General features: G+C 35.6%; 1 protein-coding gene across 1 annotated transcript in view; it reads left to right on the forward strand.

Annotated features, from left to right (window-relative positions):
• Window positions 1–14,391, forward strand: part of KLHL1 (kelch like family member 1) — a 210,684-nt gene that overhangs the window by 161,649 nt on the left and 34,644 nt on the right. The window lies entirely within an intron of this gene.

Below are 14,391 nucleotides of genomic sequence, written 5' to 3' on the forward strand. Positions count from 1 at the left end.
AGAGCCAGCAGCTCAGAAGTATGAATGAACATCTGTACAGTTATAATGATAAATTATAAAAGGCCAAGGGTAATGGGAAATTGGTGCTGTCACAGTGCCAAACTTCTCAGTTTGCATCTTGTAAACTAAATCATGATCAAAGGAGCTTATTGACATAGTTGTGATACATAATTAACTGACAATCAGAGGAACTGTGTGTTTTGGATCGGTATCAGTCATGCAAATGATGAACTGCAGTTTGAGACACAAAATATGAAATAACTTCTTCCAATTTCTGAACACCTTTGTTGAGCAAATCCCTCCAGTGTCTAGTTGCAAGCACAGGTGTACATACACAATCACAGGTACCCTCCATCTTACAGTTTGGGAAGGTCACCATCACCTCTTCCCCAGTAGTGGGAGCTCCACTGGATGCACACTCCTCCTGCAGGAGATGCAGCTGCCCCAGCATTTGCTGCTGTCACATAGAGAACTTATATTTTTGATGTTAACACCTTATTTGCATAAATTCCAGTGGGAACAGAACAGCTTTTAAATGAGGCATGTGTTTTGTTGATAAGCAAAGGTGTACTGCATAATATAAATCAGTAATGAAACTGCTTCAGTAATTTTAAAACAAGATAAAAACCAAATAATACAGGATCACACAGGAGCACAGCATGTTAGGGGTTGGAAGGGACCTCTGAAGATCGAGTCCAACTCCCCTGCCAGAGCAGGACCGTAGAATCAAGCACAGGTCACACAGGAACACATTGAGATGGATCTTGAAAGTCTCCAGAGACAGAGACTCAACAACCTCTCTGGGGAGCCTGTTCCAGTGCTCTGTGACCCTAACAGAAAACTTTTACCTCTCTACTTCCAGACCAACTCCAAATTATTTATTGGTGGGTTTTTCCCCTTTTCCCCTTTTCCCCGTTTTTTCTCTCTATTGGGAAAGAGGAGGGGGGAATAGGGCAGGGATTCTCAGTCTTGCCCCCAGCTGAGCTTTTAAATCCCAGTTAAGGCTCAAACCACCACACATGTTGAGGTGGAACCTCCTGTGTTGTAGTTTATATTCATTAATATGTTATAAAACATAAGTCTTATGTTATAAAACAAGGTACCCAAAGCTTAAGGCATTACCTAAAATTGCTGTCAAAAAGCTGTTATTTCTGATGCTTTTAAAATATAACCATTAGTGGGGAAGAAAAATCATAATATTTTTGGGAATTCTGATCATACTGATTCACTGAATATTTCCAAAGGTTTTCCAATATTTACTTATGTTACTTTTTGGAAAGTACTGACAACATTTTGATTAGTTTAGATTTAAAAAAAAAAAAAAGTAATTGTACTAAAAAATGTAATAATTATTGTATACAATAATACACAATGTTATATATCATATACAATATTACATATAATATACAATATTATATACAATAACATACAGTAATTATTGTATACAATAATTATTGCATCATCTCAGTTATGTATTACATCATCACAATAATTTGTTTGTTACATCATCACAATAATTATTACACCATCTGAATGGTGTTTTTATATATTGTAATATATTTATTGTATACAATAATTATGGTTACAGATTTTTTTAAGTGCTTAGAGGAATTTCCTACAGTATCTAAAGAGAAGATGAGTTAGTTGCTACACTATTTTCTGGATAACCCTAGCAAGAAATTCTTCCTGATATCTGCATCAGCAACCTATTAAAGTAGCATTCATTCCACTTGAGGAACCATCTTTTCAGTTCCAAATGTAATGTTGCAGATGACTAGTTTAAGGCCATAATGTTGCACCTAGTCACAGCAGTATCTTTAACTCTTGAACAAAGTGTTCAGAGTATACATCAACAACAGTAAGAATAGCAAAATTAGCAGAATGTGTTACAGGAAAACAAAATTGTGATGATCAATGTAGAAGTCCCAGCCTTCTTGGTGGCATTACATAATGCATCTTTCTAGCTATGAAAAAAAATTTAAATAATTTATACTGGAAAATTCAACATTGAATACTAAGGTGGGGGCTGGGGCAAAGAGAAGGTGTTTGCATTTGCATCTGCTTCAGAAGCAATTTTCACTTTCTTTATACCAAATTCCTGCATTTATACTTAACTAAAATGGATCATTTGCTATCATATTCTCAGACATCTTTTATGAAATTTGTCTGACTTCCTGTAGTCTGTTGTTTAAAAATACTTAAGAAAATCCTTCAAATACAGGCTCTAGATATTTCTGTATTTGACTTAAAACTTGGTCTTCCAAACGATATTACAATATATTTATTCTTTTTCAAGCAATGACCTGGCTGTATGTTTAGTCTTTTTTTATGCAAAAATAAAGAGAATGATGATCAGCTTTATACAAAATGGAAGATGCATATATGTGGTGCTGAGGCATGTGATTTAGCCTCAGACTTCATAGAGGTAATGTTTGTACTCAATGATCTTAAAGGTTTTTTCCAAGTGAAATGATTCTGTGATACTGTGATTCTATAAAATTCTTGATTTACAAATCATTAGCAAGGAAGTGTATCATGCTTAACTTTAGAAAAACAGTGTAGTAGACAACTAAAACAATTTCACAAGCTTGCAAATGATAACTAAAACAACAACAAAAGAGGACATCTGTGTTGTGCAAGGGTGAACTGATTTGTGGTTGAAGGCGAAATTGTGAGATCTAGTACTTTATTGTTCCATCATAATCATTTGATGGAAGAATCGGATATACCCCTGCTGTGTACACGGAGGAGTTGTCAGCAGCAATTGGATCTTCATCCAAAAGTTCCCTGATTATCTACAGTAATTTAATTTCTAAAATTTTCTTTCTCTGTAGATCTCTCATTACTTCATAAACCTTGATTAATCAGGGCTTTTAATGCCCATGAAAACATGAATAATACACAGAGCTAATCTCGTCCAATACCCAGCTGGATAACAATGAGAATTTAAGTTTTAAAAAAAAAAAAAAAAAGTTAAAGAATACCCAAACATTAAGAAAAATTCTTAATGTCTTATTAGAAGTCATTTGTGTTCTCAGAGTTATGGTCTAGGATTTACATTTAGCGCACACTGTTGTTAGTCATGCACACAGCTATTTCTTGAATTCTGCTTCATCTCTCAATGTCTTTTTCATATACTCTGACTTCAGTACTACTCACTGAAATAACTCAGACTTTTTTTAGAGATCTGTCCATCAGAAAATAAATAGGAATTTCTGCATGTTTGTGTGTATAAAGGAACTGCCTGAGTGCAGAATATATTTATTGTAAGATTATAAATGTTGTATGCATTTGCTTTTATTTAATCTTTGCAGTTTTGTATCCAATATCTTAAGCTCAGTCTAATACATTGTATTTTCCTTTTTTTACCATTAGGTGACTAGAAAATCACTGGAGTAATACACAAGCTAACCATGTTTTAATTTGAGCCTATGTGTATGTGTTTTACTTATACTGTGCTCTTCCACTGTGCTGTTTTGTTTAATTAGGACATATGTCTGTCTCTGCATAATCAGCACATATGCTGCAGCCAAAAATGAATGATTTTTGCTTTATGTAGTTTATTCATATCATAATGTGTTCCAAACAGTTTCCTTGTATCCTCCTGTTCTTGGGAAAATGTATTTTCTGGTTTTCTGTTACATATAATCAGAATTACTTTGGTTTTTTCATGGGAATTAGAAAAAAAGTAGTTTTCCACAGAGTACTAAAACTGGTAAGACATCCTGTTGCAGCTGGTATGGACTGAGGTAGACATTATTAACCAACATTGTATATTTTTTTTAGTTTTCAGTTAAGAAGTTGTCTCACTTAGGTGTTGGCTCTGCTGACTGCCATCTACTACTAATGTCAGAGAGAAGATTTTCTGATCTCAGCTCGCATGTGATGCTGTCACTTGTGATGCTATCAACTGTTGTCACTGGAACCTGTGTCTAATGGAGTGGCTATTCCTCCACTGTGCCACATCAGCACAGGATGACAGGATGTTAGGGGTTGGAAGGGAGCTCCTGAGATCACAGAGTCCAAACCCCTGCCAGAGCAGGACCACAGAATCTAGCACAGATGGTTTAAAATAAGTTGTTTGACTCTAAATACTGATCTCCTGTTAGAAGTGGTAAAAGTGAATGGGGAAGGAGTTTGTTCCCTCTTTGCCAGATGTGTATGTCCAGGGAATAGTCCCTCCAGATCTGGTGGCAAATTATCCTGCAATCTAATTATTGTTTACATATGCATTTGTTCAGAGGTAATGAAATAATGCGAGGCCAGTATCACAGACAACTAGAATGGTGTTTTTATATCAGGGTTTGGATGGTGAAAATTCTGTAGAAGTGCTTGATCATGGAAAGCCTTAAAATCCTTTTTAAAGTTACTGCATAAGGAAATGAATCAAATATGCTACATTCTCATCCAGTCAGCCAATGAGGAGTGGACTCTGAAGTGAATGTTGCATCCAGACATGTTCCAAAAATTCTTCAGTTTTGTTTTACTGCTCCCACTAGAACCTACTAAGGAACAAATGCATGAAATCTAAGCATTCAGGACCAGGGAGAGAGCTGACATCCATTACATTTGGCGGTATAGACGCATTCTGTTAACTTGGTTACACTTAATTCCTATCTGAAAACTGGCTGGATATAGACACAAGGGCAATGCCGTAGTCTTATCAGCCCAAAGTCCATGACTTTAAGTACAGGCTAAGCACATAACTTTAAACAAGAACATTGCACTGTAACAGGTAATGATACATTGTCTATTACAATGTACCCAAGTTCCTCAGTCTTTTAACATCTCGTCTTTTCGGATATGAAAATATAGTTATCTCTTCCTATTTATGGGAAAGCTCAGGCACATATAGGAGAAGAAAAAGTCCACATACTGGGTGTAAATGCAAAAATATTCAGTGGGAAAATACTCTATCAGTAAGTGGCTACTTCCTGGTTTGACTCCCTATATGAAGGGCCTTGTTTTAATGTACAGGACACAAAGAAAGTAAGCTCAGTGAATATGAACTGTGAACATACATGTATGTATCAAGATGCTCTCTAGAGCTAGTCAAAACAGCAATGCAGAAGTCAGAGTCTTAAGCCATATACACCCTGCAATTTTCAGTCTTTGCTCATGGTTCCTGTCCCTCAGCTTCTTCTAACCAGGACTTGACTGGGAGCTTATACAAACATCTCAAATTTGAGATACCTACATTTTCATATTTGAAACTCTATCCCTCCCCACTCCTCATAGGATGACTTGAATAAATCCTAGTTATCATAACAGACAGGAGATTTAAGAAAGGGAGACACCATGTCTGTTCAGAGAATATGATATCAGTGTAGCTGTAGAGCAGTATCACCACTGTTGTATCTCATCCCTGTATGTCATCATTTCTGCTCTGCAAAAATATTTGTCTGTTTCCACCATCAAGTTATTCACATCATCTCATCTTTATCTTGCCGTCTCCTTTTTTGTTTTCCTTTCACCTTCCCTACCCCCTTTCCACACCCCACCACCCCCCCCCCCCCCAGTTAATTTACCTAGTTAAATCTAGCAAATAAATGTGTGACTGTAGAATGAACCAGTATATGCTGCTATCACATTATTTTTATATGCCTTATTTTATTGCCTGGGTCTTGTTTTCAGTCTATAATATATAAAGCTGATTCTTACTTTTGATTTTTGCAGTGCTTAAGACAGTAAGCCATATTTGTGTGTAGGTCTTTACATACTACCTCAGTTAGCAGGATAAATTATGTATATTTTTCTGGCTCTGAAATCTGCAGCCTGTTTGCATCCTGAATTTCTTTTTATTTACTTAAATCAAAAGTAATAATTTTACAGCTATTCACAATTCTAAATGCAGCACCACATTGTTATTAATGCAAGAAAATCACATCAGTATTATAGTAAATTCAGCAGTAGGCCCTTCATTGATCTTTTGGGCTTCCTCCAGCTTCAACACAGTTTAGGATCTCTCTTATCTGTTTCTCATTCTGTTGAAGTTATTTAGTTCTGTTTCTTCTCAGTTTTGTTTGTTTGTTTTTCCCTATAATTCTGCTAATTTTCTGTGGCACCTGAGAAAGTCATAGCTTCCTGAACTTGTGGAACAGATGCTTAATATAAAACCATGGAGCCCTCAAAGGAGCTAGAACTGTTATGTGTCCTTAAGTTACTTAGATGTACCATGGAAACATTTTTTTGACATTTTATATATATTTGACATTTTATTTATATATATATAGAGAGAGATGTTGGTTACAGAATTATAGGCCCTTTGTGACCTGTAGACCAGTTACACAATTTGTGGTCCCTGTTTCAGTAATGTTTCCAGTTTCCCACTTTCTTTCTGTTAATAAAAGACTTGCATATTTCTTCTTTTTCCAGTCATATAAATATTGTATCATTTTTTAGAGAGCAAGCATGGTAGCTGATGTGCCAAAGAAAATAAAATTATTTCTACTGAAAATGAGGAAAATAAAGCAATTTATTTAATGATGAACACGAGACTAAAATTACATCAACTTTCTACTGACAAGTAGAGAGATGGAATGTCAATAAAAATCTGAAGTACATACAAAGGTCAAGTTTAATGTGACTCATAATTTAGTCCTAATCACTGAATGATGTCTTTCTGTAAAGATAGACATCTATCATAACTACTTTGACCTACATAATCTCATAATACTTATAGTACCACTGACCATCTATAGTCAGCGGATGTCCCTTATTGAGAGTATGCATATGGAAAAATGTCCCTCACAGTAAAATGATGCAATACTTTGCATACTTCATATTGGTCTGAAGTTCTTAGATTGTTTTACTCAGATAAGTACACTTGCAATCTCTGATTACTGCCCCTCTTTTTAGTCAAAAACAAGTCTTTTAGAAACATCCAGTAGTTTATTATTATCCAAAATCTTTTAGGAAAATAGAGTTTCATCTGTGATGACAGGGGCTGTGACTTGGCTTTTTATTACATCTTTCAGGATGTATTTATAACTAGTATGCTTTTCTGGAGCTTTGTGCAAGGAGCTTTTACAATCATAGAATTGTAGAATCATAGAATGGTCTGGATTGGAAGGGACCGTTGAAGGTCATCTAGTCAAATCCCCTCTAAAACACAGACTTAAAGATAGATAAATATTCTGCTTTCCTGGCTCATTTACAGATTAAAACATGGCATGTGTGCTTAAAATTATAAGCACTTATCTCTGTTAAAAAAAAGGTATGCATTATATAGAACACATATATTTATATATACATATATATAATTGTAACTTGAACTCTTGCTGGCATTCAGGTTCAGGCCTTGTCTGCACATGATAAGAAACGTAATGATGCTTTTCAGTGATGGGTTGAAACGGTTCACCTCTGTTTTGGTGTTGCATTTCACCTCATTGTCACTTGTCTAGTGTCCTACTACACTGGAGTGCACACTGCAGTTTGGAAAGCAGCTCTCATTTGTTTGAAATTGTTTACTGACAGTATGCCATGACTGCAGGGGCTTGCAGAATACAAGATGTCTGTCTTTGCAACATCTGGTGTATGCTGTGGCTACAGTCCAGTGGAGGTGGTATTAGAGACTTATCTTGAGAATCTCATGGATTTATTCCAGTCTGTAACCTGGATTTCTTACAAAAGTAGAATTTGTAGAAAAGGTTGCAAATATGGAAGAATCCTGCTAGCTGTCCAAGTAGGGGACTAGACCATCAAGACAGGTGAGAGATATATTAGTATGTATAAGACCAAAGGAAATGCCTCATTCATGAGCATCATGGAGACCTTCAGGTTTATACAGGAAATGAATGCTGCTGTCTGGCAGTTGCTCAATGTTCTCAGAGGCCATCTATTCAGAAAATGAGACGAGAAATAACCCGTTATGAAGATAAATGTGGTTTTATGCAGCAATGAGGCTAAGACCACTCTAAGAGGATTTTCAAGAAGGTCTTTAAGTACAAGCTTCTGGAAAAGCTCCATCACAGTGCACTACAGCAAACTCCATGGCTTTTTTCACCAAATGACTCTAGCACATAACCTACTTGTTAAATTAATCTGGCAGTGACCCTCGAGCCTTTTTGCAACTGAAGGCATCCTCTGCAGCCAAGCATGCATTTGTCAGGAATCAAACTGTGGTGGATAAGTTTCTCTGTATACTTCCAAAAGAGGACAATGATCTCTGCATAAATCTCTAACCATCTTTTCACAAATCATGTCCCTTATATCCCACCCTCCAGGACACCATGTGGTGTCAGGTCCAAACTGCTGAGACTCACATGCAGAAGAAGGTAAAAAATGTAGTTCAGGATCAAAAACTGTCTGAGGGACCTGAGGTTCCTTAGTCTGGAGTTAAGTAGGCTGAAGGGAGACCTTATCACTCTATACAGCTACCTGAGACGAGGTCAGAGTCGGTATCTTTTCCCATGGAACAAATGTCTGACAAGAGGAAATAGCCTTAAGTTGTGCCACGGAAGGTTTAGATTAGATATGAGAAAAAAAATCCGCTGAAAGTCTTTCCAAGCATTGGAACAGGCTGCCTGGGGGAGTGTTTGAGTCACTATCCCTGGATGTATATAAAAGTCATATAGATGTGGCACTTAAGGACAAGGTTTAGTGGTGGACTTGATAATGCTGTGCTAATGGTTGGACTTGATAATCTTTTACAACCTAAATGATTCTATAATTCACTTAGACTCCTGGCAGTAACATGACTGCATAAAGCATCAGTTGCCTAAAAATATGTTAAAACAGAATTACAAATTATTTACCAAAAATTTGATGTTTATGAATTATTTAGCTCAAGTAGCCTTGCCATAAGACAAGTGTTTAAGGTCATTACAGAATCAGCAGAAATATCTGAGAGAAACTGGGAATGACATTGCTGCCTGTTGAAATTACGATACTTAAAAATCAGGACAGGAGACATATTTTCAGAACAATCTTTATGCGGTGACAAGAGAATTAGCTCAAAGGTGGTGTCATCAAAGTGAAGCAATGCCCTTGTTTGTAATGAGATTACCATTGATGATGTGCCCATCAAAAATGATGCAGAAGATGATACAATCAATAGATTTCAGGAAATCTACAGTGAAATAGAGAGTATTTCTAAAGAAAGAGCTATGGCTAACAGAGATGTTTCAAGCATTGTATTGAATCTGTAAATTCTCTTGAAAGAGGCTAGGCCTTATTTATTTCTCTATGTTATCTTCAAATATTTAATATGAATAAAAATAATATAACTACTTTTTATCAGAAAGTCTTTAAAAGTCTTTAGCAAACAAGATCTGTTAAGTTTTTAGAACAGAACTAGAATAGGATAGAGTAGAATAGAATAGAATAGCACAGTACAGCAGTATTTCAGCTGGAAGGGACCTTGCAATGGTCATCCAGTCTAACTGCCTGACCAATTCAGGGCTGACCAAATGCTAAAGTATGTTAAGAAGAACATTTTTAATTGCCTCTTAAATACTGGCAGACTTGGGTCATCAACTACCTTTCTAGGAAGCCTGTTCTAGTGTTTGACCACCTCTTGGTAAAGAAATACTTCCTAATGTCCAGTCTAAACCTCCCCTGGAACAGTTTTGAACTGTTCTCACACATCCCATCACTGTATAGAAGGGAGAAGAGATCAACACCTCCCTTTCAGGAAGTTACAGTTTTGATGGCCCCTTAGCCTCCTATTTTCCAGTCTAGACAAGCCCAAAGTCCTCAGCTGCTTCTTATAAGATAGGCCTTCTAGCACTTTCACCAGCTTTGTTGCCCTGCTCTGGATGCATTCAAGTGCCTTAACATACTCCTTAAACTGTAGAGTCCAGAACTGCACACAGCACTCAAGGTGAGTCCACACCAGTGCTGAGATAAGCAGCTCTTTCATCCAGCTACTTGTACTGTGTTTGATGCATCTCAGGGTACTTTAGAGCTTCTGCTTTTTCTCTTTTTCAGAGCAAGTAAATTAGTGGGTTTTGTGATGTCAACATTTTACAATATAATAATTCTTTTTGAAGTATGTGCAAATCATTAACTGTATGATGGATGAAAAATCAATATTCCAATATGTTATTGATTTTGTGTCCCCAAAGGATCTGAAACTTAAGTAGCTAAACTGATTTGTCTAGTAAAGTCCTGTAATACTTAATCAAAAGTTTGCCTTGTGTTCTCTTGTGCAGAAAATCCTTTTACTTTCAGGATCAAATCAGTTGAAGTAAAGAAAAGAATCTGTTACTTTGTCAGAAATATTCACCCAGTTTTCTTCTATAAAAGGTAGAAGTTTGTTGTGTTGTTTTTTTTCTTTTACTCTAATCTGTCCCAGTAGTTCTCTGTTTGCATAGGAATGAAGGACAGACTAAACATAAAGAATTTCCTTACATTGCAAACAATGTTAGAATCATTTTCATACTTCATCTAGGGTAATTTTAAGGAATCATGGGCTGTAGAGATGCAAAAGAAAACTAGTTCAGTTTAGACCAGAACAGCATTAGCATGAGAGGGTTTTTGTTTCTTTAATTACATTTTTGTTTTATTTTTTTCCATGAGAAGTACCTGATCAGAAACAATGATCCATGTGTCACTGAACCAGATGTAATCTCATGACTTGAACTAGTGATGGCTTAATGCTCATTAAAAAGTGTTTTGTTTGTGTTCTTATAACACATTAAATTTGAGAAAGCACATTCAAAATAGTACTAATGTCTGATGTGTCTGGTAAATTACTCTTTTTTTTATTCAAGTTAAACAGAGGACTTCATATATTTCTGTTGTGAGTGAAAGCTGGTAAGGAATTGTTAAGGAATAGTTAATTGCTCATGACTATGTATATTTTTCATGGATAGTTGTTTATGTAAATAATATAGAAATAACAAATTCAAATAAATACATGATGTAGTGGAAGATGCGGGGGATTGCAGTGGTCTTTTATTCACACAATTAATTTTCACAATCTTAAATAAAACTATCATATACGAGGTTTTCTCTTACTGAAAGTTAATTGTGCCTCGGAATAGAAATTGATGGGCATAATCTCCGTCTGAGATAAGTGAGAGGATAATTCAGGTTGGAAGGAACCTTGGGAGCTCCTACGTCCAAAGCAGAGTCTTCTATGAGATCAGACGGTATCCATTTTGGTCTTGAAAACCTTCAAGGATGAAGACTACCCAGTATCTTTGGTCAAACTATTTGATTTGTTTGAAAACCTTCAAGGATGAAGACTACCCAGTGTCTTTGGACAGTCAAACAAATCAAACAGTTTGTCTTCATGGTGAGGATATAGCACCTTTTTTTTTTTCCCCCAATTGGTTTGTTTGTTTAGTTTACAATATCCAGTCGTATGATAGGACTGCCCCATGACATGTCTGATGTGTTAACAGAATAGGCAGTGGTACATAATTCTGCAGTTGGGGCTATAAGAAGAGGTCACAGCTGCTTCATTATTTACTGCAGTAATAGGCAGAGTAGATGTTTTCTGCATGCTATTTATTGTTCATGATCTGTTGTGTACAGCTCTAGCTAGTGGATTGATTGAAGTGTTATGGCAACTGTTACGCAGTTTACAGCTTGCAGACTGGTCTTTGATACTGAGAGTCACTGAAGTCAAGCAATGAGACTTTTTAACTTGGCTCAATGTTTTTGAGAAAAGTCTAGGGAATGCAAGACTGATATGTTATAGTGCAGCTGACCTGAATGCAGTGATGACATATGCTAAAAAAAAGCCTACTGTGACTCACGATTTCTGTAGGAAGACTGCTATCAAATAGAGATGTTACTTTCACATTCTTTTCCATATGATCTTGGCATCCATGGAGAGTCTGTGGGTATCCCAGTGCTGGGAACTGAGTTCTGTGGGGGGCATGAAATAAAATTTAACCAAAAAAGAATGAAAGTACACTTTTCTGCTCATTGATAACATATCAATAATATTTTATGTGATTCTATCATCTTTTCTTCACCCATAGGATGATTTTATCCATGGACTACGATAGTTTAAGTATTTTGTCTTTTTCTACATTGCAATATTTTTTGTTGTTCCTGTGGATTATGATGATGGTTATTAATTTTAAAAGCATGTTACTGGATAAACAGAATTCAGACACTCCAGAAACTTCTGGATTAGATGCTCAGTATGTAATTTAGTAAAACATCATGGCAAACTCATCGTTGACCAATATTTGGCTGACCATAATTCATAGAATCATAGAATTAGTCAGTGTTGGAAGGGACCACAAGGATCATCTAGTTCCAACCCCCTCGCCATGGGTAGGGACACCTCACACTAGATCAGGCTGGCCAGAGCCTGTTAGCCATTGTTAGTAAAATTTTCTGAAATCAGAATGATAGTTTTTAAACTATGGTCTTTACCATCAAAGTAGGAAGCATTGTGCTGTCTCAACAGTCTCATATGATACCATTCTAGGTTCTACCATGAACAGTTTCTACGTACAAAAATTTCAAGCATTAAAACATAACTTTATTAATGTGCATGATTATAATACATCCTGCAGCACCACAAATCAACTGTATCCTATTCTGTATTTTGGCTCTTTTGAACATAAAGATTAATCACAGAATTGCAGAAACATTCACGTTGGAAAAGATCTTCATGATCACCAAGTCCAACTGGTAGCCATACTCTACAAAGTTCACCCCTAAACCATGACCCTAAGCACCACATCTAAATGACTTTTAAACACATCCCAGGTTGGTAACTCAACCACCCCCCTGGGCAGCACATTCTAGTGCCTGACCACTCTTTCTGTGAAATTTTTTTTCCTACTGTCATGTCTAAACCTACTCAGTCGTAGCTTAAGGCCATTCCCTCTTGTTCTAGCACTAACTAAATGTGAGAAGAAACCAGCAGCAGCCTCTCTACAACATCCTTTCATCAGTGCATTTACACAGATAGTGAATTTTAAATTAGGGACAAAAAGAATATAAATGTCTCCATCAAATGGAAACATTGTTTCATATATGTTACAGCTTCATAAAACTAGCACAAGATTTAGTATATCGAGTTGAATTGAACATTATTGCTGCTCTGCTGCACTTGGATGCAAATTGAATTTCAATTATATCTTTTTTATTTCAATTAACAAAAATATTGTTTTCATGATGTTTATTTCCACTTGGTTCATTGCTCTTCCTAAAAGAATTGTTTCCCCTGGAATTCTAACCTTTCATTATTAGCCAAATATTCAGCTGGTGAAGCTTAATAATTCTTTCTGTAGGGATTTTAAACTTTGGAAATAAAGCATGCAAAATAAAACTGGTTATATATCAGATGAATTATCAAGTCTCTCTCTTAAGGATTAATTTAAACTCATCTGTCACATTAAAAAAAAAAAAGAAGAAAGTGCTTTTGTTATAAATAACTTTTCCTAGACTCATATTATGATTAATGCATTACTTATTGAATTTTCTGGAATCTACTTAAGATAATTATACTTCCTTTATCCATCTGTTTTTGTTAATAAACTCTTAATTTCTTGTCTTTGTATATTACACGCAAGGTACTTTTAACAACAGAGGTTTCTTAATGACTTTTCCATGATTAACTGTCAAATTATATGTAATAGTCTTTATAGCTTTTGAGTTCATCTGTATAAGTAATTAAAATGAAAGAAGAAATTAAAGTTTCACAAGAAAATGGTTTTGACTGTATATGGCAACATTCTTTACATATTTTACTTGAGACTATAAGTAAAACATTCTGTACTTCCATCAGAAACATGCTTAAAAAAAACCTACACAAGTACCTAAAATAAGAAACATAAAATGAACCCACATTAAAATACAGGTTCTAAACTTTGCTAAAGATACAATGTAATTTTACAGACTTCTTTTATGCTATATGGAATATTGGAATAAAATGTAATGACTTTATCTTAGATCATTGAACTGTAACAAAAAAAACCCCAACAACATAAAATTAGAGCATACTGTTAGTCAGACTTGACAATGCTTTGTTCTATAAGGACCATTTAAGTTTTTCTTTCAATCTTTGGAGCAGGAAAAAAGTTATACAGACACACATATATATAAAATACACACATATATATTACAGAATTAACCAGGTTGAAAAAGACTTTCGAGATTATCAAGTCCAACCTATCACCCAACAATATCTAATCAACTAAACCATGGCACTAAGTGCCTTGTTCAGTCTTATTTTAAACACTTCCAGTGATGGTGACTCTACCACCTCCCTGGGCAGCCCATTCCAATGGCAAATCACTCTTTCTGTGAAGAATTTCTTCCTAATCTCCAGCCTAAACCTCCCCTGGCGCAGCTTGAGACTGTGTCTTCTTGTTCTGTCACATATATACACACACACATATATATATATACACACACATATACATATATATGTTTCTATTTCAGGGGCTACTTTATCTAAAGAAGCAAAATATTTGC

The sequence above is a fragment of the Dryobates pubescens genome, chromosome 7 (assembly GCF_014839835.1).
Source record: "Dryobates pubescens isolate bDryPub1 chromosome 7, bDryPub1.pri, whole genome shotgun sequence".
NCBI lineage: Eukaryota > Metazoa > Chordata > Aves > Piciformes > Picidae > Dryobates > Dryobates pubescens.